We start from the raw sequence: 23,550 nt of genomic DNA, 5'->3' as shown, positions 1-23,550 counted from the left end.
GTCTCCGGGTACGAAATTAATGTGGGGAAAACGGAGCTCATGACTTGGAACATTGACAACATACATCTTCCAGTGATCCCCTCAATTTGCTACCTGGGAGTTAAAATCACCCATGACATCGGTACCCTAGCTCAGACCAATTTCAGACCGGGTCTTTCGTGAGTCTAAGGCACTATTGAAAGCTTGGTCCTTCCTCCCCCTAACTGTGTTTGGGAAAATAAACCTGGTGAAAATGTCTATCCTCCCCAAATTTACGTTTATTTTCAACTCCATCCCACTAGCGTTTGACCCCAAACAGCTCCATAAATGTCAGCAGGAAATAAATTATTTTCTTTGGAGCTATAAAACAGTAAGGCTGGCATGGAAAAAGTTAAGGCGGAGGAGGGAAAAGGGAGGGCTTGCATTGCCAGACCTAGAATACTACGCCTGGGCATTTCAGCTGTTTCACTCCAGGATGTTGCTGAAGACCCCAGCAGACACCGCAAACGGGAAAATGTTTAAGGCCATGTTAATCGGGGTTAACCTTCCACTTGACGGATTGTTATTTAAGTTTGGACACCAGAGGTTCTTTAAAAAGGCGAGGCTAAAGATCTTACAATCATTGGCGAAAGTTTGGGTTCAAATAAAAGCTAGAGTTGGGTTGGCATATTTTTCCAATCTCGCCCCAATCTGGGACTCTCCTGGGCTCCCCCCCTGTCTGAAAGATAGCCTCGCAGTTCCCCTACTAGAGGCAGGGATCCTAAGATTGGGAGAGCTGATGGCAGGAGGTTCTCTGGTAGAATGGGAGATGCTCTTTGAGGGTCGGCCCAGCCCTATCAAGATTCAAATATTTACAACTGGTCATTTGGTCCCGGAGCAGTTAAGCAAAAACGACCAGGTTGGGAGGTGCAGCTGTCTGGAAAAACATCTGGTAGAAAGGCAAACTGGGTTAAGGAAGTGGCCTTCTGGTACTGGTCCATTATGGAGGAGGCAGACAGCGAATTTAATCTCCTGATGGAGTTGTGGGGAAGTGACATGGGGGCACAGGGTGAGGACCTATGGTCTAGATCTTTTAGTCTCCTCTACAAAGCTGTTAAGCCAGCATGGCTAAGGCGTAACCACCTGTTTATTGTGCATCAAGCATATCTTTCCGTCCAAAGGCTATCTAAATTCCAGCCAGGAAAGTGGTGTAACAAGTGCCACCTCCCAGCAGCCTCCGATATTCATATGTTTTGGGACTGCCCCAGTATCATCACATTTTGGGAAGAAGTTAAGGTTACCTTGGAGTTAATTCTCAAAATATCGATATCCCTCAGCTTGCCATTAATTATCTTTGGTCTGGATGACAACATAACTGGGCTATGAGAAACAATGAGAAGTGCCCACACCTGAAATCTTGAAATAGTGATTATTTATAAAATTATTTGGAAAGGAACAAGTGTAAATCATTAGCATCTGAAAAGGTAATTTTATTTATACCCATTAATCATATTTTTGTTTTTTTAATGAAATTTCTTTTAGAAACAGAAAAAGATGCACTTTACCAATCATCACAATAACTGAACAACTCGTACAAAATTAAAAAGAAAAACAATCAATACAACACAGGGAAACACAGAGCAATACACATTAACACATCAATTCATGAATGTTAACAAATTAATTCCTGTTTCATGACAACCAAAGCTAAGTGAAAAACAAGAGCACAAACTGTGTTTTTCTTTTTAACAGAGACACTTAATGCAACGATTGGCTCTTGCGGATTGCCGACGCGTTTCAGGTTCGAATGACACGTTTTCGAACCCTCATCAGGGCTTTGTAAGTTGTCTGTGTGAAACATAAAACAACAACAACACTTTGTTGAAAGCCAAGTTCTCTAATGGATGCCTCTAATAAATCAGGTTATGAGGAATTGTACCTGTAATTATCAGGCTCCTTAGATTTGAGTGGTGGACCTGGGGGACGGCACCCGGGTTTTTTTTAAAATTGTAGAATGAATAGAGCATACACTGTTTTAGAATTTTGGTGATATGTTCTCCTATCAAAAGGGAATCTTATTGTCATTGAATGCCACCTACCTCTGCGTGCATCGTCCGGCAGCTCTTAGAGGGAGGAGGTTGTGGTCGCTAATCTTGGATTCCTAATTGAGAAAACGACAGGCTAGTATTGTGCGATGATATAGCTTCTCAGAGAATGAGGAATAGTTTTGAGTGACGCCGTACCTTGCGTCTTGATCCTGGGATGGAAAGACGATTCCAATCTGTGGCAGTGAATTACGTGATTATCTCGACCTGGAAAATCAGAACAGTTTTGAATACCAATACTAGTGCGTGTGACGCAGTAATGTCAACATGATTTCATAAGGGCGGACTCAGGCCTACCTGGGTTAAGGGCGTGTGTCTGTTGCCCAGGCATTTGTATGTGAGGCTTTTTACTTTTTCTCCCTAGTTCGTGGCGCGCTGTGTAAAAAATATGTAACACAGCATGATTGCGGGGACCGCGAGTGATTGTTTTCAGAGTTAACAAGCGAGCAAGCGGAGCTTGTTCTTACCTGCGGCAGGGCGGTCGATGTCCCCAGTGTGAGGCTTCTAGTCGAATGCCTGACATATCGCGGGTGCCATCTTTGTCTAATTTAAACGCGAGTGTGATTCAATGCATTCTGGTATATGTAGTCCCATACCTTACACTGAAGGCAACGAATAATTACTGGAAGAATCCTGCAATGTCGTACCTCCTGTGTTTATGAGTTGATGCCAAGAAAATAGAATGCACTAAATGATAAGGCAAGCAAACGCCATTATTTAGAGCTGAGTTTTGGAAGACATATTTATGAGACGGGGGTGTCCACCTTATTTGTGTACAGGGGGACTGTATTCAAGACAAGGGGGGGGTTGGGGTCGTTTTATTATTCAAAGGAAGCTATTGTCGAAAACGAAGTTAAATCCTTGATAATTCAGACATAGTATTCAAACCTGTGAGAGTGCTATTAAATTTGAGAATCAGGTAGGCTTCCTTTTGTAGTAACGCCTTCTCAACATCTGCTGGGCGCTGTACTGTACCAATTGTGAAAAGTACCGACCATTTGAACTCTAATTCAGAATGGGATTTCTCCATGAAGTGTTCAACCATGGGAGCAGTTACAACTTTCCTTTTTATTCGAGACCTATGCTGACTGATGCGTAGGTTGACTTGCTGGTTCGCTTTCCCAATGTAGATCTTGTGACATGGGCACAAGATGACATAAATAACGTTTTTGGTCTTGCAGTTAGAGAAGCCAGAATGCTTCCACTTAATCCCCTGATGTTCAAATTCATTACCTTCAAATGAACCATCAAAACATATAAATAAAACAAATCAGTACTACATAAATTACATAATAAATATCAATCATATAATTAAATAAAATGTATTAAATAATTCCAAAATATGTATTACCTAATTAGCTCCTAACACTATCTCTCTACCCTAGATACCCAACAACCCACTAAGACACTATAAATTACTATAAAAAAAATTGTAATTCACTTAAAATTACAATCTATATTTTAAAAGCAATTAGATAAATTTAAATAAACAACAGTAACACATTAAATATTATATCAACCTAAACACATTCAAATAAATAAAAACAATGTTTTAACCACAATAATAGTGAAAATTATATTAAAAACATCAATATTATTTTCAATGACATTACTTACCTCAAAAAACGATAATCTTGTCAACGATATTTTGGCATCATAATATTTGTGTCACAATATTTAATTTCCGATATTTTGGTCTACCAACATTTTTAAATCAATATTTTGCCAAACACCATCCTCCCCTGCACTATGGGATTGTGAGTACCATCAGAGTTCTGTATTTTCTAAGATCTTGATTAACTCTCAATTTATTGGGGGGGGGGGTCACACTCATTATATTCTCTAATCCCTAAAAGTAGCTAAACCTTTTTCAAAGAAAAGAAGAACTGGCAGGTGTTTTCATAAAATCCTCAGTGAGTTAACCTCAAATGGATAAATGTGTTTTTAGAGTCAGACAAACCAGTTGGAGAATCTCTCATTCACATAGATCTGTACCCTTATCCTTGAAATCAATACACACACAATAATTTGCATTTTAATGCTGATTATGTATTATGCATTATTTGTCTACTACTCTTGTGTTTTATAATAATAGTAAATATTATAAACAGATAAGCAACAATTATTCAAATTAGGGCAAATGTCATAGGTGTCCCAACATTTCTGCTGTATTATAAGTATCATAGACTATAATGCACTTGTAATACAGCGGACAGGATATCTATATGGTTTGTGATGGAGTATCCTGTCTTACGACCTCTAAATCAGACCCTAACTTGTTTGACCCTTATTCATTAAAACCTGAATTTAAATGGGTATTTCCTCTGTTGTACTTTGTCATGGGACAGAACGGAGTACCCCTCTACTAATTGTATTTTATTATACTAATCTTCTTCACAACTTCCAATAATGTTTTTCATTATTCCCCTTTTTCCACATTGGAATGTTCGGAGCTCCATTGAAAACAATGGAGTACTCTGGGCTCGTATTGTCGGTAGAAGACCAGAGCATCAACAGTCAAAACTCAACTCAAAACCAAAACCACCTTATCTTCAGAAAACTACGCAAGAATTGGCTCTTCCCCACATAACCACCATACACAAACACATATACAGCATATCTCTCTGTATATAAACATTTATTTGTACTATAGATATGTACCTATATATGTGTATTGCTTTGTATAAATGTGTAGAATACGTGTGTTTTAAAAAAATATATATATGTATAATATATATAGATATTAATTAGTTTTGCTTAACAAATGTACATATTACTGATAGTTACATTATTCTATTTTTTAGCATGTATATACGTGACTGCATTAATAAGCAAATCTTTTTATCATAACTATTTATCTACAATTGTTTCACTATTGATCTACAAAACAAATATTTATGTTTAAAAAATAATTAATTTAAAGTACACCAACACTTGAAAGCAAGAGTTCATTTAATGCATCTTTAATGTGCATATACTATCTTCCTTGATGCATCTATCTACCTTCCATGTACTTATGGATCTATGTCTTTATTACTTTTGGTTCTATATATTCATTACTTTTTTATTATTTATTACTTTTTTTCTAACTCAGCATATCCAATGCACTACCCTTTTTTTCACCCTATACTGCTCTCAATATATCCTCTAGGTCAATGCTTTCAATCATCTCAAACCTCTTTTTACTACTCTTTCCAATGCACCAGCCTATTTCTCATCCTATACCTTTATCAATATATCTATTACCTCCACTCTCTCATTCATCCCAAACCCCATACCACTACCATGACCCCTGAAATAACCCTTTCAAAGCTCTTCCCCTGCTTGCATTATCTCATACGTCTTCTTTACAATTACGATCCACCAAAACAAGCCTTTCCAAACCCTCCCTCTGACTCTTCCCCCTCCACCTCCCTTTTACTCACCCCTCCACCTCTTTATTACTCATCCCAAACCTCCTCCTAGTACTATGAGCTCCCCAAAAAAATCGAAATCCTTCCCTTCTATTCCTCCACTGTCCTTTTCAATCCAAATAACAGACTGACATGTCCACCACTTAAACGAATTTCATATTTCACTATACTAATTCACCACTAATCCTTTATGGGGTCTGGGGTAGTGTGCTACTTGCTAAAAATGTGATTCGACGCCTCGTGAGGGGTAGTAATCACTATATAAATGCAATTACAATACAATTACTTACAATTCCAATGTTTTTCAAAGCTGTTTTGGTGAACAAAGGGCTCACGGAAGCTGAGGGAATTTCAATCCCTCAGGGTCTGTGAGTCCTTTGTTTTATTTGTTAGAACATTCTGTCATCTAGTGGCAGAATGTTCTAATAACTTTACAGCCCTCCTCAGCTGTGCAATGATGGCATTTAAGTCCCGCTCCCATCTTCGGCTCTGGCCTTTATCACTGGAGCAGGCCTTTAATGGTTGGTATAGCCCACTACTGCAGACTATAAGGCTATAATGTTTTTTTCCATTTTTTTCTGGTTTCCCACATATTTCCCCTCTCATTGCTTTCCACACCTTAGATTCCTGTCAGTTCTGACTTGGACTAGGTTATCTTTGACGAAGCACGCTGATGTGGAACTAATCTTGGAGCTTGGCTTCCAAGGTGAATTATGTTTCATTTGTATTTTTATACTATTACCTCTAATGCTCTCAGAGATATATCAGTATTTTAGATTTGACACCAGGACAAAGCACAATGTTATGTTTTCCTTCCTCCACCTCCATTGTAGTTTATGTGAATATAGGTGTTGGGGAGCCCCTCATCACAAAAAAAGGACCTAGGAAATTAGATATTGCCAATTAATCTTGCACAGCTAATGTTGCTCTATTGGATATGCTGAATTAAACATATCGTTACTCAGTTTATTTCTGCCACACGCTGAGCATATATATCTCCAAATGGAGGTGGCATTTATTTTGTAATCTACCCTTAGAAAAAAATTAGAATAGTATTAAATTTCTGTCTAACTTCCCAAAGTGGTTAATTTTACAAATACATTTTTCTGCTTAAGCACCAAGAAGCATTATGGTGGCATCGTGCAGTATTGAATTCATTCATTCATCCAACCATCCATCCATCCTCCATACATTATTTTGTTCGTTCCTTCATTCATTCATTCATACAGGATACCACTTTGACTACTGTATACTTATTTACAAATTTTTGTTTTAGTTAATTCTATCCTCTTTTGATTACCCTCGTAGTTTTGCTATTTTTTTTATACCATTTGCTGCACTGCTTTTTCTTCACCTCTCTTCTCATTCAGGGTTAAATGAAACACCTCTATATTTGTGTGAAATATTTTATACTTCAATGTTCTTGTATTCCTCCAACTCCAAACAATTCAAGTTTCCACATGAGTCACTTTTGATCTGCCCTACTTGAAGTGATCCAGCACTTCTTTTAAGTTCAAAAAGAGTTTTATTAGGGAAAAAAGCAAGGTGTCAATACAGAGCGTGAGAGCACGTCAAAAGGAATACATTAACAGGTAAGAATAATAATATGTCTGAGTAATTACAAAATCATAGACCTATAGGGAAGGCAGGCTTTCTCGTAGAAAAAACAAAGGGATTACAAATGTTATCAATATAAAATGAAACAATAATAAGCAAGTACAGTAAAATAATGGAGAAAAAAGGAATGAATGACAAGGAAGCTTGATCCAGCACTTCTAATGAGAGGAATATTGCTTTGGTAACCTTTCTCATTAGCATTTGTCTTGAGGCTGGTGCTGGGAGGCAATTCTGGGGCACACACCGAGGGGCTTGTTTTCAAGCTCCGTGCCCTGCCAGAGCATCACTTTTTTTGGCTACTGCAGCAGTGCAGAGTGCACACCCATATCTACGAGAGACGCAAAGCCACCCTGGGTGGCTTTTCATGGCATCGTAGATCCGATGTTAGGCAACTCAATGCAAGTCACTGAGTTGCCTCACACTGCTTCAGGGAGGCGTGCCATGAGCGTTGCTTTGGGTGCTCCCATCAATGCCCATGGATTTTGACACATTCCCATATTATTAATATAGCATGAATCTGAGAAGGCGTCAAAAGCATGCTCCTCCCTAGGGGGTGGGGTAATGAGGAAAAATACCTTTATTTCTCCTAATGTTTTTTGTCTTTCCATGTGAGCCTCATTGCACACATAGAAAGAGGAAAATGCCTCCATTTGATTATTTTTATGCACACAAACAGTCATTCCTACAACCCGGACACCTTTGGATCATGGTGCAACGGTGCCTGCGTTGACGTAAGGCAGCCATTTGTGTACCAATGCAGTGAAAGAGGACAGGAATGTGCCGTATCTCATAGATACAGCGCATCCCCGCACTTTTCATTTGAAGCAGGGCAATGCAGAAACGTGACTTGCACTGGTGCCCTGTGTCAAAAACTAGCAAATGAGGCCCTACATTTCATTTTGTTTATTTGTAAAGATTCAAAACTAGGAGAACAGTCAATGTTTAAGCAAGATCGAGATCATTGTTTATCTATGACATTTAGGCAGGCTGTGGCAGTTCTATCCTGTAGTAAATTCATTTTATTTCCTAGGTCACAGTAATTACTGTGTTGGGTATGTCTGGGTGAAATTTTAATTACATCAGAGAAATTTACAAACATTCTCAAATGTTGCATTATGCCAATGTGAGAGCTGATTTTCAAATAACAAAGAACATCGCAAGCTGGTTTGCGCTAACATTAGGTCTCCATTCTTGCCTCAAAGTCACAGTAAACCATGTGATGGCTACTGCTGATTTTTATTATAAATAAAGTATTACCAATGTTTGCATGACTAGGCAGAGTGTGTTCCCAGAGATGTTTCTCACCGTACTCTATCAAGGACATATCAGATCATCTCTGATTCTTGTTCAAACAATGTATCTGTTCACTCGTTCAACTGCAAGCTGTGAGAACGACGGAATCTCAATGTATTCCTATCCTGAGAAAATTCTCGAATGTATTATGCATTACCGTATTTCTTCTAGCCTTTCGCTACAAAATCCTGAGAAGTATGTATTCCTATAGAATGTATGTGAGTCGTTTTCTAAAGCCCTGCAAAGGCCATGAATTTATGTAACCAGAGAGAGCTCCTTTTCCCTGATCTTAGAAGGTGGATATATGTTGGATTTCACTTAGAACTGTACTGCTTTTTTTGTGCTTATGATTGTATGCTTTGCTGCTAACTTTACTTATGGCATGTTTATTGTAATTTGCCTATTAATTCTTTATATAAAGCCTTTAAACACCCGAGGCCTTATTTATGGGCTTTTGCCGTAGGGCAGCGCCGCAGGCCTCCCTGCGGCTCTGCCCTATGGCAAAAGGAAAGGGCAGGAATGTGCTGTATCTATATGACACAGAGTATTCCTGTCCTATTCCCCTGCACCGGCACACAATGGGCTGCTGTGCACCAACGCAGGCACCTTTGCACCATGGTGCAAGGGTGCCTGCGTTGCGGGGATGATTGATTTTAAGCAGGAAGGGACCCTTCCTGCACAAAATGCAGCACTGTGAGAAGTCGGCCTGGTATGTGGTGTTCGCTATTCTAGTCAGCACCTTGCACCAGTCCAAACGACCCTTATTGTGATTGGTTGTAAGTTAACCTTATAGACCAGCTATCCTACGGGTAGCATGGACAAAAGCAGTCTTAGGATAAACTCAAGAGGGCATGTGAAGCCAGCTGTTTTACCATATGCAATCCTTTTAAATACCAAATGAAAGGACACCACACATACAGGGGCTGAAGACGATGACGGGTTTAGTAAAATCTCTCAACTGGTAGGTGATGTTGAAGCCCCATCAACGAAGGAAATTGAAGGATATATTAAGGGGGCAAGATATTCTGGGGCAATGGGGCCAGATGATGTCCCCGTGGCCATCATAAAGAATGATTGTGACGATTGGGCAAAATTATTACAACCACTGTTTGCCCATTGTTACAATCTTGGGGTCATCCCTTACTCTTGGAAGGGAAGTATTAAAGTCCCGCTATATAAAAAGGGCCCAAAAAACTCTCTGGCAAGTTTCAGGCAAATTTCACTTCTAGATGCAACTGGAAAACTATTTGCAAAAAGCATCTTGGTACACCTTCAAGAGTGGGTTTTTGGAAATAATTTAATTCCTCTTGAACAAGCAGGGTTCCGGAAGAACAGTGGTACGTTAGACAATATATCTGTCCTGCAGACCCTGATCAATAAATATCCTGTGGGTCGGAGGTCCCCATTGTATACTGCATTTATTGATTTCTCCACAGCGTTCGATAGGGTGGACCGAGGGACGCTGTGGAGGAAATTGCTTGCTATGGGAATACCCGGGAACTTGTTAAGAGTAATAATAGCACTCCACTCATCAACATGGACTCAAGTCTTGCTAGGAGGGACTCAGGGCCTTTCAAAAATAATTCTCATTAATAAAGGCCTGAAGCAAGGGTGCCTATTAGCCCCATTGCTTTTTTCAATTTATATAAATGATCTACCAAGCCGGTTAGGGGAATGTAAGGGGGATCCTCCACAAGTGGGAGATCTAAAAATAAGCTGTTTGCTATATGCGGACGATGCAATATTAATGGATCTAACCCCAATTGGACTCCAGAGGCGATTAACGGAATTGGTCAGGTATACTAAGGATTATTTTTTAAAGATAAACATTTCGAAGAGCAAAGTGATGATTTTCAGTCATAGTGGCTGTAAGGTTAGACCAAACTTGAAATGGTTCTTAGGAGATGAAAGAATGGAAATAGTAACATTTTATCAGTACTTAGGAAATTTTTTTACAAATAGGTGCTCTGCTAAGAGACATTTGGACCATTGCAAAATTAAAGCCATCTCGCAAGCATCTGGTATTAATCGCCTTTACTTGCAATGTGGAAAAAGACATTTTTCTCACACTATTGCAGTATATAAAATAAAGATTCCTCCGACTCTAAACTATGCAATTGAAACAATAGATGAAGGTGAGTGGGCAATGTTTGAGATGGTGGAAGGAAAAATCTGGCGCCAAATATGTAATCTAAATTATTCCGCGCCCATTGCAGCTCTTAGACTTGAATTTGGCCTTCTTTCTACATATGTGCTTTCGATGGCAGCGTGTTTGCGGTGGTGTAAGGCTTTGCTGAATGGGCAGGAGAACCTATTAAGGGCTGCATTGTATAAGGAAATTTTTGTTAATCTGCTAAAGAAAAGTGTAATTTTTAGAAATTATTTAAAATCTTTAAGTATTTATGATCTTGATTTTGAAGAAGTACTCCGTTTAGATAAATCAGCTCTAAAGCTTATTATTAAAAAATCTATATATTTGATCTCAAGTAGAAGAGATCAGCAAACATGTAATGCGAATGGAAGGCTGGATTGCATTATGGGGAGCTTTATTGTCAAAAAACCTCAGCCATATGTACTTTGGAACCTGCATCATGGAGCACGCCGAGTGCTCTTATTACTGAGATTGAACATGCTGCCTTTGAGGATTGTGACAGGTGCTTGGGAGGGTATCCCCAAAAATGAAAGACGCTGCAATCTATGCAATGGCGGTGTACAAGACCTTAATCATGTTCTGATAGTGTGTCCAGCACTCCATCTAATTCGCCGTAAATATTTAAGGCATGGTTTTTTAAAGTATAGCATTGCAACGGAAGAACAGGCCCGCAATTTTCTTATGTTTTCCCCATCCGAACTGATGTGTTTTAAAATTTTCTGCTTTTTTAAAGAATTTTAAAATGTTTATTAAAAGAAAAATGAATGGGTATGGGTGAATTGTTGATATTTTAAACAATATTGTGTGTAATCATTTTTTGTATCAGTATTTTACTAAAGCACTATTGGCACTTTGATAGACCGTTAAAAATAATAATACCATTCAACTTTTACTGCTTCAGATCATATTTGTATGAATGTTAATTAACTATGTATGTTGCATTACAAAGTACTAGTAAAGCATTTGCACTCTAATTAATGCATTAGCACTTTAGTTAGTACTGTTGAAAATAATTGCTGCTATTTTCGATTTTCTTCTTGACAAGATCATCTCCTAATTATTAAAAAAAAAAAAAAAAAAAATCGAAATGTTTATCTTTGTTGATAACCGATGATTTTTAGACTAAAAGCCGATTAATATGTTACTTTTGCCCTGCAATGTGACGTATTAGATTACTTACCCTCGCAGTTGAAATTTAGTGAAAATGAGGTATTAATTTTTGTATTTTAACAACTGATGTTTTTAGTAAACCAGATTTACGAGGCTAACTATATCGTATCAACAGGTGTAATTGTGAAATAGTTTTTTATCTTTTTGCTTTGTATGAAAAAGTTGTTTTTATTCTGTATTTTATGTGGAATTCCATGGAATTCCAAATCATAATAAAATAATAATTGAGTACAAAATTAATTGACACCACACAAGTTATATATTACAAAATATATGTATTTATTTCTAGAATAATCCCCTTAACTCTTCATGAGCACAGGAGCACAAGCGTTAAACAAAGAACACAGTATAACATACAATAAACTGCACAATTATGGATAGGCCGGGTGGCCACTCAAACCATATATTAAGAAAGTGGTATAAGTACCACGTCACGAACAATGAATAGGCCTAGGGCCTTGGGAATCTCTGGGCCTACACTGGACTAACAAAGGTTAGGTCGGGAGAGGCCAACAGGATACGGGTGCAGAGTCTATAGGCAACCGCGTTTACCATACAAGTCAATGGTGCGTAAAAATCAGAAAGTTATAGGTTTTGGAGGCTTCCGACTGGACTAGAACTTAGCCACTTGAAACTAGGACACTAAAGGTGTAAACCACTACAGGAGCACCAGAGTTATATCGTTACCTCACCCACAGGAAGCGGTGCATAGGTTCCAAAGTGTGTCAGGTTTTGTCGTGAAGTTCTATGGAGCCTGGAGATAAAGATGCTGCAGGCGGCCAGGAGAGAAGAGTCCGGTTGGATCCAAGTGTGGATCGAAGATGTAGAGTACCTGAAAGCAGAGAGGACAATGTTCAGGTCAATAGCCAGTGACCAGCGAGGAACCAGGAAGGAACCAGGCGATGTTGGTTGCAATCAGGTGATGTCGAGGTGGTTGTCTCCGCTGCCACGTGGACCAGGAAGGATCGAGGATGACCAGCTAGTAAACACGAGTTGCCCATGAAGGCTCTTGCTGTCAGAGGGGTCGGTACTCGATTCGGAGTCACTAAGCCTTGGCAAAGGCAACCCACGCAGGATGCAAAGATGTCTTCTTGATCAGACCGGATGTACCATGTTACTCCGCATACCGTTACAACTACCTACCATTACAACGCGACCATTACAACGCATACCATTACAACGCATAGCGCTTTGGGGTGCTGGATAGTGGTAAGTATAATTTACTATTCTAACTCCAGTCCCCGTGGACCCTAGGGAAGGTGTTGGATAGTAAATTATACTTATTCCCTATCCTATAGCGCCCCCCCCAGCGCAATGCGTTGTAATGGTATGCGTTATAAAAGTCGCGTTGTAATGGTAGTGCGGAGTAACGAATGCGTTGTAACAGGTGCATACCATCAGACCAGGAAGGTCAGATCGATGGCTCTTTTTCAGGGGAGCTGGGGCCAGTCTGGAGCAACCAGACCAGCAGTGTAGTTTTGAGGTTTCGTCGTCACAGAAGCCACTAGCCAACGGGCAAGCGACCGGACAATGCGTTGAGCAGGAAAAGGGCAAAAGGGCCCCACGTAGCACTCGGAGAGTGTGGAGAGGAGATCTTTGGAGCACAGGCTGCTCGGAGCTGGGGCTTCTCAAACCCCAAAGCACAGCATCGAGGGTACCTCGGGGGCTGCGCTGGAAGCACTTTGTTGACTTTTCAAGATGGCCGGTCCCACGTCTCTCGTCACCTCCACGGGTCTAAGCTTTGCTAGGACTGTGGATCGGGCTGTTGGAAGTCTGGGAGTCCAGGTCTTGTTGCTCTCTGTTGTTCGAGCTCTGGCGTGAGCAACGGCAAAGAAAGTCTTGTCACACTGATGGTGCCTGCTTGCACAGGGTGGCCACTCCTTGACCACAAGGGAGATTCTTCAGTCTTCTACGTTGAGTAGGATTTCGAAGGGTCCAGAGTTTCATTTCAAAGTTTCAGTGAGGATGATCTAAATTGCATTGGCGCAGCTCCTACATTTATACCAAATCAAGGGGCTGGATCACCTGCTAGGTCCCTCCTATGGGTGGGACCCAGGAAGGGGGTGGTCCAGTTTCGTGCCAGAGCTGGGGCTGGAGTGCCCCAGCACCGGTTTGAACTGGGCTATGCATGGGACGCCTTGTGCGCCCCCGGCAGTGTCTAGTTTCATTCAACCCTCCCTGCTACAATCCACTATCTCCAGTCTGGGGTGGTGTAACACCTCCCTGTGACAGGATACCATTTGTCCAGGCGTTCCCTGCCGGAGTTTCGGGGCACAGGCACAGGGTCAGAGCTGATTTGCATATCGCCATTGTCTATCCCAGGGTGGTGTGGAGTGCAAAAAAACGATGGATTTGGGCCCAGATCTTTGGACTGGGGTGAATGTGTGACATTGATCCACATTCTGTCCATCACCTGTTTTGTTTGCAATTGCCGCCATAAGTGCGCTGGGGATGCTCAGACGTGGGTCCCAGGCACTCCACACCACTGGAGTCAAGCTAGCCGGGCTGATGAGAGGTGTTACCTCGAAACCGGTCCGGTCCTCGGATGCTTGATTCCGTTCTGGGAAGGACATGGCTTTTGTAGTTTGGACTGGACTGTTCCCATGGGGCACAGGGTCAGAGCTGATTTGCATATCGCCATTGTCTATCCCAGGGTGGTGTGGAGTGCAAAAAAACGATGGATTTGGGCCCAGATCTTTGGACTGGGGTGAATGTGTGACATTGATCCACATTCTGTCCATCACCTGTTTTGTTTGGAGTTTCGGTCAGCAGCAGGAGGCCAGACTTGTGTCTGTGGCAGCAGCATCCATTTTGTGATGCTGGGGCTCTGGTTAGATTTAATCGCATTTAAGCAAAGTAACATGTCTTCTCCCTCTAGAAGGGTGGAATGCTACCCCCGTCACCAGAACTGGCGAGGGGATAGTATTCCAATGTGTATGACACCTTACACGACATGTTTTGATAAAGCCAAACCAAAGTTAGCAAGTAACCGCGAGGATTATAATGCACTTAAGAGTATATGGTTTGGCAATATCCCGGCACAGCTAAGGGAGTTGGTCCCGAAAGCTGCAGACAGGCTCAGCTCATGCTGGAGCACCATCTCACATAAAACCAAGTGCTCTGCCTCCAGGGTTGATAAGGTCAGCCATAGGAGTGACTTATAGGTGCATATGTGTCCAGATATAGGTGTAGATATAGGTATACTATATCCTAGCAAGGGGTGATTACACCACCTTGCCCCAGCTGAGTGATCAGCCAGTTGTGTCATTTTGGATGGCCAGTCAGGGGTGGCAAAAGATATGCTGCAGCCCCTGGTAGGCCTTGGATGCACCTATGCCCTGGGTACCTATAGTACACTGTACAGGGGCTGATAAGGTGACCAAATATCCAATTGGAGATGTACCTAGGGTACATGGTGTCCATTTTACAGAAGGAGCAGATAGCCAGGGGCCCTGATTAGCAGGGTCCCAGGCCAACTAAGTCGAAAACCAGCTTAACACTAGGCAAAAAATCTGGGGTAACCATAGTAAGGTATCCACCTTCCTACACAACCCCCCCCCCCCCCAAACGAAAGGAGATTAGGCTATCCTTGACCAGGTAAGCCTATATTGCCTAAGTGGCCATATAAGGAACTACCTGCACTAGCATGGTTACCCCCTGTCTCATGTTCCAGTAAGCAATGCCTCACCCTAGGGGTATCAGAGGGTCTCCACCATAGGGAATCACTACCTGTGGTGTGTTTTGGCAAAGTAAAAGTCTGGTGTGGGAATGGAGTATTGAAGTGAGGCTCCACTAATGTAGGGCTCAGCTTCCTCCAATCACTATCCACCATGGATGCCTTTCTTTCCATGACTGGGTTGCACTGTGCTCTCAGGGTAAACCTCTGGCTACCTAAAGCTGAAGGCTAGGTCCCTTTTGTTAGCTTATTGGAGGGACAGTTCAGGTTTGGGGCCTTTGGGTCCCAGGTTTGGCTGTGCCCAACAAAATCCATCTGGGGGAGGCTCCTAACTAAGTTTAAGGGAGTTCCCTGAGGAGTTTTTAACTTTTTCACCTTGCTAGGGCTGCTAGCTTTGGTGCCCCTAATCTGCTGATAAGGGTGGTTCTTTTGGAAAGCGGGCCCTTTGGGGTCCACCACTGACCTCCCTGACCTCTACAGCCCTGGGCTGACTGAGGCAGGGTAGAGACGGGCAGGTTACCTGCTCCAGACTGGGTCCCACCTGGGAAGGGTCCACTGACATCAGGGGCTCGGTCAGGCTAAGCCTAACCACCTCTGGGGCAGTTCCTTTACCTGGGGTAGGATCAGTTCCCTGAGGAGGCTGATCCTTTCCTAAAGTCTGGTGGGAGGGAGATTTCTCTTCCTCCTCAATGCTCTCTGTTTGTGTGGAGTGATCCATAGTTTCAGGCTTCACAACACATGAATCTGTTTGAGTTTGGGCTGGGGCCATCACAGCCCCACCAACCTTTGCAGGAAGGGACTCAGTTTGGGTATGGGCTGTTACCATCACAGCCCTGTCAACTTGTTCAGGGAAGGAATCTGCTTGAGATTGGGCTGAGACTGGCACAGCCCTCCTGACCTGTTCGGGGGGGACATCTTGGATTGGGGCTGTGGCCATCACGGCCCCACTAACCTTTCCATGGTGATTTACCATTTTAGAATGGGTTTCTTGTTCCACCTCAGCCCAGGCTGAGATTTCCAGATCATTCCCCAGTAGACAATCTACAGGCAAGTTTGATGACACTGCCACTCTCTTGGGGCCAGTGACACCTCCCCAGCTAAGATTTACCACTGCCATGGGATGGTCTTTCTGCACTCCATCAATGTTGACCACCTGGTATGTGGCTCCAGGTAAAAGTTGCCTTAGGGGACTAGGCTCCTGGGGCCCGATTCACAGAACTAACTTAAGACAAAATCCTAAACTTATTACTTTTGGTATTCACAGAAGTTAGGATTTTGTCTTAAGTTTGTCTTAAGACAGACTTAAGACAGACTTAAGACAAAATCCGAACTTAAGTCTGTCTTAAGTCTGTCTAAAGTTTGTCTTAAGACAAACTTAAGACAAAATCCTAACTTCTGTGAATACCAAAAGTAGTAAGTTTAGGATTTTATCTTAAGTTAGTTCTGTGAATCGGGCCCTCAGTCACCATAGTGATGCTAGCCCCTGTGTCCCTATAGGCCTCAACTTTCAGACCATTGATGAGGGGCTCCTGTCTGTACTTGTCCAAAGTGTTGGGACAAGCAGTGAAGTTGGCAAACCCCATGCCATTTTCACAGACAAGAGTAACTGTGGTAGGGGACCTGGTCAGGCCAGAGTCCACCTGTGTTCCCCAAGTAAACCCAGACAAATTTTTGGGGGTGCTCCCACCACCTGGGGGATTACTACTATTAGTAACAGGATGTGTTGGAGTATTACCTGGAGGAATATTCTCCTTATTGTTGGCATTAGGGCAACTGCTGTCAGTCTTCCAATGGCCAGGCTTTTTACAAGCATGACAATAAGGCTTTTTCTGAATAGAGGAAGTGTCTTGGGACCCACCCCCATCCTTGGAGTTTTGGGGCCCTGGGGAAGTCTTGTCTTTAGATGTATCCCCACCTTTTTCTTGAGGCTTGGTAGACTCCTTCTTCTGGTCATTACCCTGATTTCTAGGCCTAATCCTGGTTCTGACCCATTTGTCTTCCCTCTTACCTAATTCTTGTGGAGAGGTCAGACCTGAGTCCACCAGGTGCTGGTGTAAAAGCTTGTTTTGACAATTACTAAGGATCTGCTCCCTCATAATCAAATTTTACAATCCTGTATAGTCATGTACTTTGCTGCCATGCAACCAACCCTCCAGAGCCTTAGTAGAACAATCTACAAAATCAGCCCAGTCCTGAGTCTGTGTCTTCTGGGTGTCTCTGAACATTAACCTGTACTGTTCAGTGGATAAGCCAAACCTATCCATTAGAGCACTCTTCAGGACAGTGTAGTTCTTTGCATCCTCCTGTCTAACAGTGAGGAGCTCGTCTCTCCCTTTTCCTGAAAAGGAGAGCCCCAAGATTGCTGCCCACTGATCTTGGGGAACCTGCTGTACCATGCAGACACTCTGCAGAGCAGTCATCCATTTGTGGATGTCATCTCCATCTTTGTAGGGGGGCACAATTTAACTCAGGTTTCTAGTATCATAGGACCTGCCTTTATCCTTGGGGATAATGCTGCCACCAGTGGAATCTAATCCACACAATTTTTTGCTCCCTTGCTAAAGCAAGTTTAGCTTGGGCCAGGGCTACCTCTTCCTTTTCAATCTGGAGTTGGACAGCAATCATCCTAGCCTCATGTTCTCTTCTCTGGGGTGAAGTCATTCCCTTTTGAGATCCCCTGGAGGCATTAGACTGGTTAGATTCCCTGGAAGGAGATCTAACCCTTATATTGCCAGGGTTAAGTCTACTATTGGGCCTGGAAAGGTGGACACCTTCTCCATTTCCATGTAGGCTTAAGTTGGCCTGGTGCAACATTCTAACTTGAACCTGGTCATCCTCCCCCTGATCTCCTGACTCATTTCCATCCTCATCCTCGTCTACCTCTTCAGGATTAACTTCTGGGGCATCAGAATTATCAGGTGGGTTTCCCTCTCCTATCTTACTTGAAGGACCTGAAGCAGATTCCTTCTCAAGATCAGCTTTGTCTAGGATTGCTATGAGGATAGGGGTGGTGGGGTTGTGACCCCTTTTCAGCCCCCTTGAAGGGCATAGGGCCGTCAAGTCCTTGTGGCTGAGTTTTTCATAACTGGATGGTGCTTTGTGAGAGTCACCCACAGGTAGAGAACTGGAGGGTTCACCTGTGCCAGGCATGACTAGTGAGGTGCAAGTGATGCACTTACCTACACTATTTGTTTTCCTACTGGAACCTCTCTAGAGGTTGTAGTCAGGGTGTGCTAAGCCCTTTGGTCTACAACCACTAAGTTCAGTAGAACTTAAGTATGCTAAGCTGTGTTTATATGTACCAAGGTACTTGATGTGATCTTTCAAATTATATTGTCAAACATTACAATTGGTAAAACAACAGCAAGCTCAAATCCCACCGCTGCCACCAATGTGAGAAGTTGGCCTGGTATGTGGTGTTCACTATTCTAGTGAGCACCTTGCACCAGTCCAAACGACCCTTATGGTGATTGGTTGTAAGTCAACCTTATAGACCAGCTATCCTAGGGGTAGCATGGACAAAAGCAGTATTAGGCTAAACTCAAGAGGGCATGTGAAGCCAGCTGTTTTACCATATGCAATCCTTTTAAATACCAAATGAAAGGACACCACACAAGTTATATATTACAAAATATATGTAATTATTTCTAGAATAATCCCCTTAACTCTTTATGAGCACAGGAGCACAAGCGTTAAACAAAGAACTCAGTATAACATACAATAAACTGCACAATTATGGATAGGCCGGGTGGCCACTCAAACCATATATTAAGAAAGTGGCATAAGTAGAATGTCACGTAGAATGAAAAGGCCTAGGGCCTTGGGAATCGCTGGGCCTACACTGGACTAACGAAGGTTAGGTCTGGAGAGGCCCACAGGATACGGGTGCAGAGTCTATAGGCAACCGTGTTTACCATTCTATTCTATTCTATTCTATAGTTTTGGTAGAGCGCAACAGCTGCCCCAGCAATGAGGCGTCCCGGCGCTAGAAAGCCAGATCCTGGTCTGAGGAGGGGACAGGACAAGGGAGGGTTACAGGCAAGGGAATAGAAACGTGTCAAATGTGCGTAAAAATCTGAAAGTTATAGGTTTCGGAGGCTTCCGACTGGACTAGAACTTAGCCACTTGAAACTAGGACACTAGAGGTGTAAGCCACTACAGGAGCACCGGAGTTATATTGTTACCTCACCCACAGGAAGCGGGTGCATAGGTGCCAAAGTGTGTCGGGTTTCGTCGTGAAGTTCTATGGAGCCTGGAGATGAAGATGCTGCAGGCGGCCAGGAGAGAAGAGTCCGGTTGGATCCAAGGGTGGATCGAAGATGTAGAGTACCTGAAAGCAGAGGGGACAATGTTCAGGTCACTAGCCAGTGACCAGCGAGGAACAAGGAAGGAACCAGGCGATGTCGGGTTGCAATCAGGTGATGTCGAGGTGTTTGGCTCCGCTGCCATGTGGACCAGGAGGGATCGAGATGACCAGCTGGTGAACACAAGCTTTCCCACAAAGGCTCTTGCTGTCGGCGGTATCGGTATTTGATTCAGAGTCACTAAGCCTTGGCAAAGGCAACCCATGCAGGATGCGAAGATGTCTTCTTGATCAGACCGGGAAGGTCAGATCGATGGCTCCTTTTCAGGGGAGCTTGGGCCAGTCTAAAGCAACCAGACCAGCAGTGTAGTTTTGAGGTTTCATCGTCACAGAGGCCACTAGCCAATGGGCAAGCAACCGGACAACGCGTCGAGCAGGAAAAGGGCAAAAGGGCCCCACGTAGCACTTGGAGAGTGTGGAGAAGTGATCTTTAGAGCACCGACTGCTCGGAGCTGGGGCTTCTCAAACCTCAAAGCACAGCATCGAGAGTACCTCGGGGGCTGCGCTGGAAGCACTTTGTCGACTTTTCAAGATGGCCGGTCCCACGTCTCTCGTCGCCTCCACGGGTCTAAGCTTTGCTAGGACTGTGGATCGGGCTGTTGGAAGTCTAGGAGTCTAGGTCTTGTCAGTCTTTGTCGTTCGAGCTCCGGCGGGAGCAACGGCAAAGAAAGTCTTGTTGCGCTGATGGTGCCTGCTTGCACTGGGTGGCCACTCCTTGACCACAAGGGAGATTCTTCAGTCTTCTAAGTTGAGTAGGATGTCGAAGGGTCCAGAGTTTCATTTCACAGTTTCAGTCAGGATGATATAAATTGCATTGGCACAGCTCCTACCTTTATTCCTAATCAAGGGGCTGGATCACCTGTTAGGTCCCTCCTATGGGTGGGACCCAGGAAGGGGGTGGTTACACCCTTTCCCTTTGTCCAGTTTCACGCCAGAGCTGGGGCTGGAGTGCCCCAGCACCAGTTTGAACTGGGCTATGCATGGGATGCCTTGTGCGCCCCAGGCAGTGTCTAGTTTCATTCAACCCTCCCTGCTACAATCCACTATCTCCTATCTGGTGTGGTGTAACACCTCCCTGTGACAGGATACCATTTGTCCAGGCCTTCCCTGCCGGAGTTTTGGTCAGCAGCAGGAGGCCAGACTTGTGTCTGTGGCAGCAGCATCCATTTTGTGATGCTGGGGCTCTGGTTAGATTTAACCGTGTTTAAGCAAAGTAACATGTCTTCTCCCTCTAGAAGGGTGGAATGCTACCCACGTCGCCAGAACTGGCAAGGGGGTAGTATTTCAAAGTGTATGACACCTTACACGACATGTTTTGATAAAGCCAAACCAAAGTTAGCAAGTAACCGCGAGGATTATAATGCACTTAAGAGTATATGGTTTGGCAATATCACGGAACAGCTAAGGGAGTTGGTCCCGAAAGCTGTAGACAGGCTCAGCTCATGCTGGAGCACCATCTCACATAAAACCAAGCACTCTGCCTCCAGGATTGATAAGGACTGCCATAGGAGTGACTTACAGGTGCATATCTGTCCAGATATAGGTGTAGATATAGGTAAACTATAACTAAGCAAGGGGTGATTACACCACCTTGCCCCAGCTGAGTGATCAGCCAGTTGTGTCATTTTGGATGGCCAGCCAGGGGTGGCAAAAGATATGCTGCAGCCCCTGGTGGGCCTTGGATGCACCTATGCCCTGGGTACCTATAGTACACTGTACAGGGGCTGATAAGGTGACCCAATATCCAATTGGAGATGTACCTAAGGTACAGGGAGTCCATTTTACAGAAAGAGCAGATAGCCTGGGGCCCTGATTACAGGGGGTCAGGCCAACTAAGTCGAAAACCACCTAAACACTAGGCAAAAAATCTGGGGTAACTATAGTCAGGTATCCACCTTCCTACAAGCACACATAGAAAAATGTAAGCACAATCAGAAATGTTTTAATTTCTCTTTGTTGCACCTCCCTGACACCACTGTCGCATTCTCAGTGTGAAAGGGACACATATTTATAAATGGCTTTAAGCGGCCTTATAAATATGCTTTGGCACATTGCGCCACCAGAACGCAAAAAAACCTGACATTCCGGGGCGCAATAGTTTGTCATGCCATTCTTACCAGAATGTTTCAGTGTACCCATGTGAACTGTACCTAAACATAATCGTACTAGGCAAAGGTAGTCTTTATCTTGCTTTTTTTGACATAAAGACTGCCTTTGACCTAGTGCCCAGGGATCGCCTGTGGGGGGTATTGTACGAAATGGGGATGCCCGCTTATATATTGTCAATACTGATGAGGCTCCATATTGGAAATTTCGCCCAGGTGAGGTGGGGAACTCAGGGCCAAAAGACCAATAACAATCCAGTGAATAGGGGTGTCTGCCAGGGTTATGTCCTTGCACCCCACTCTCTTCCCACTTTATGTGAACGGAGTGGTGGAGCACCTTCTGAAAATTCCATCTGATGCACCCTCCCTGGCGTGCAAGCGAATACCAACCCTCCTATTCGCTGATGACACCCTCCTCATTTACAAGTCCCCTGTGGGTCTACAGTGTCTTTTGGACAGGTTTCAGTCCTTCTGTACCTGCAGATGGCTTATAATTAATACTGACAAGACCAAATACCTGGTGCTGAACCCCCCTAAAAAACTTGGACGACCACCAGCCCTGAACCTTGTGCCCCTGTAAACGGTTGCGGAATTTGACTACCCAGGTATCTGCCTATCAGACACAATGCAGTGGAATTCGCACCCTCAGAAGATGTTACTAAGCCACAAAAGGGTAGTGGGGGCACTTCTTAAAGAACAGCGCTCCTCCTCAACTAAACCAATCGCCCCGGTCATAGATATCTACAAGGCGTGAGGAGTTAGCGGGGCACTTTATGGGGCAGAACTATGGGGATCATGTAATTTAGACCACCTATCCAGATCTGAGAATACATTCTTGAAGGATCTGATGGCCCTCCCACAGAGTACCCCCACGTTACCTTTGCTCTTCGACATGGGGTGCCGTTCAATCAAGGACCAGGCACAAATCTGACCGCTACTATTATGGGCCCGTCTATGGCGAGTCCCAGAATTAGCCAATTATGCGGACGGGTTGTTGGAAGTACTGTCCAGGCCGGGTTGGTCCAAAATCAGGTGGCTCAAAGATGTTAAATTCCTGCTAGGCGAGCTAGGGCTAGAGGATGCCTGGGTATCAAGATCTGCTCCCCCCAAAGCCGTTCTTAAGAACATTTACTGGAGCTGGGTACCCAGCAAAAGTAGCTTTGACCAAAAACAGGGTAGAGTAAATGCTGAGTTTCTGAGGATTAAGGATGTGGCAGTTCGGGAACCCTACGTGATAGCATTATGAAGCCAATCGATCGGGCATTGTATTTTAAATCCAGGGTAGGAACCCTTCCAGTGGGTGAACTGACTGCACGCTGGAAATTCCCTTTCCAACCTCACCATTTTGCCCAATTTGTACAACCAGAGTAGAGTCCGTTGCCCACATTCTATTTGAATGCCCGGCATACAAACCACCGAAAAACTGCTGGTTAAAATCAATATGTAGAGAACCAGGCACTAGACAGCACATTGTAGCACTGCGAATTCTGATGTCAGATACTCAGCCTCTGTTTGTATGCGGACTGTCAAAATTTTTAAGATGGGTTTGGTCCATCAGATCTAAAAGGCTTAATGACATTGTATAATCAGTGTTCTTATATCTAAACTTTTTTAAAGAATTTTTAATGGCACATGTACATTATTTTTAACCAACTTGTCATTCGAGTATTGTACCAGTTGTGGACCTATAGTTGTGGA

Source organism: Lissotriton vulgaris, chromosome 2_1, assembly GCF_964263255.1.
Source record: "Lissotriton vulgaris chromosome 2_1, aLisVul1.2, whole genome shotgun sequence".
In the NCBI taxonomy this organism is placed as follows: Eukaryota; Metazoa; Chordata; class Amphibia; order Caudata; family Salamandridae; genus Lissotriton; species Lissotriton vulgaris.
Note: the sequence above shows the minus strand (reverse complement) of the source record.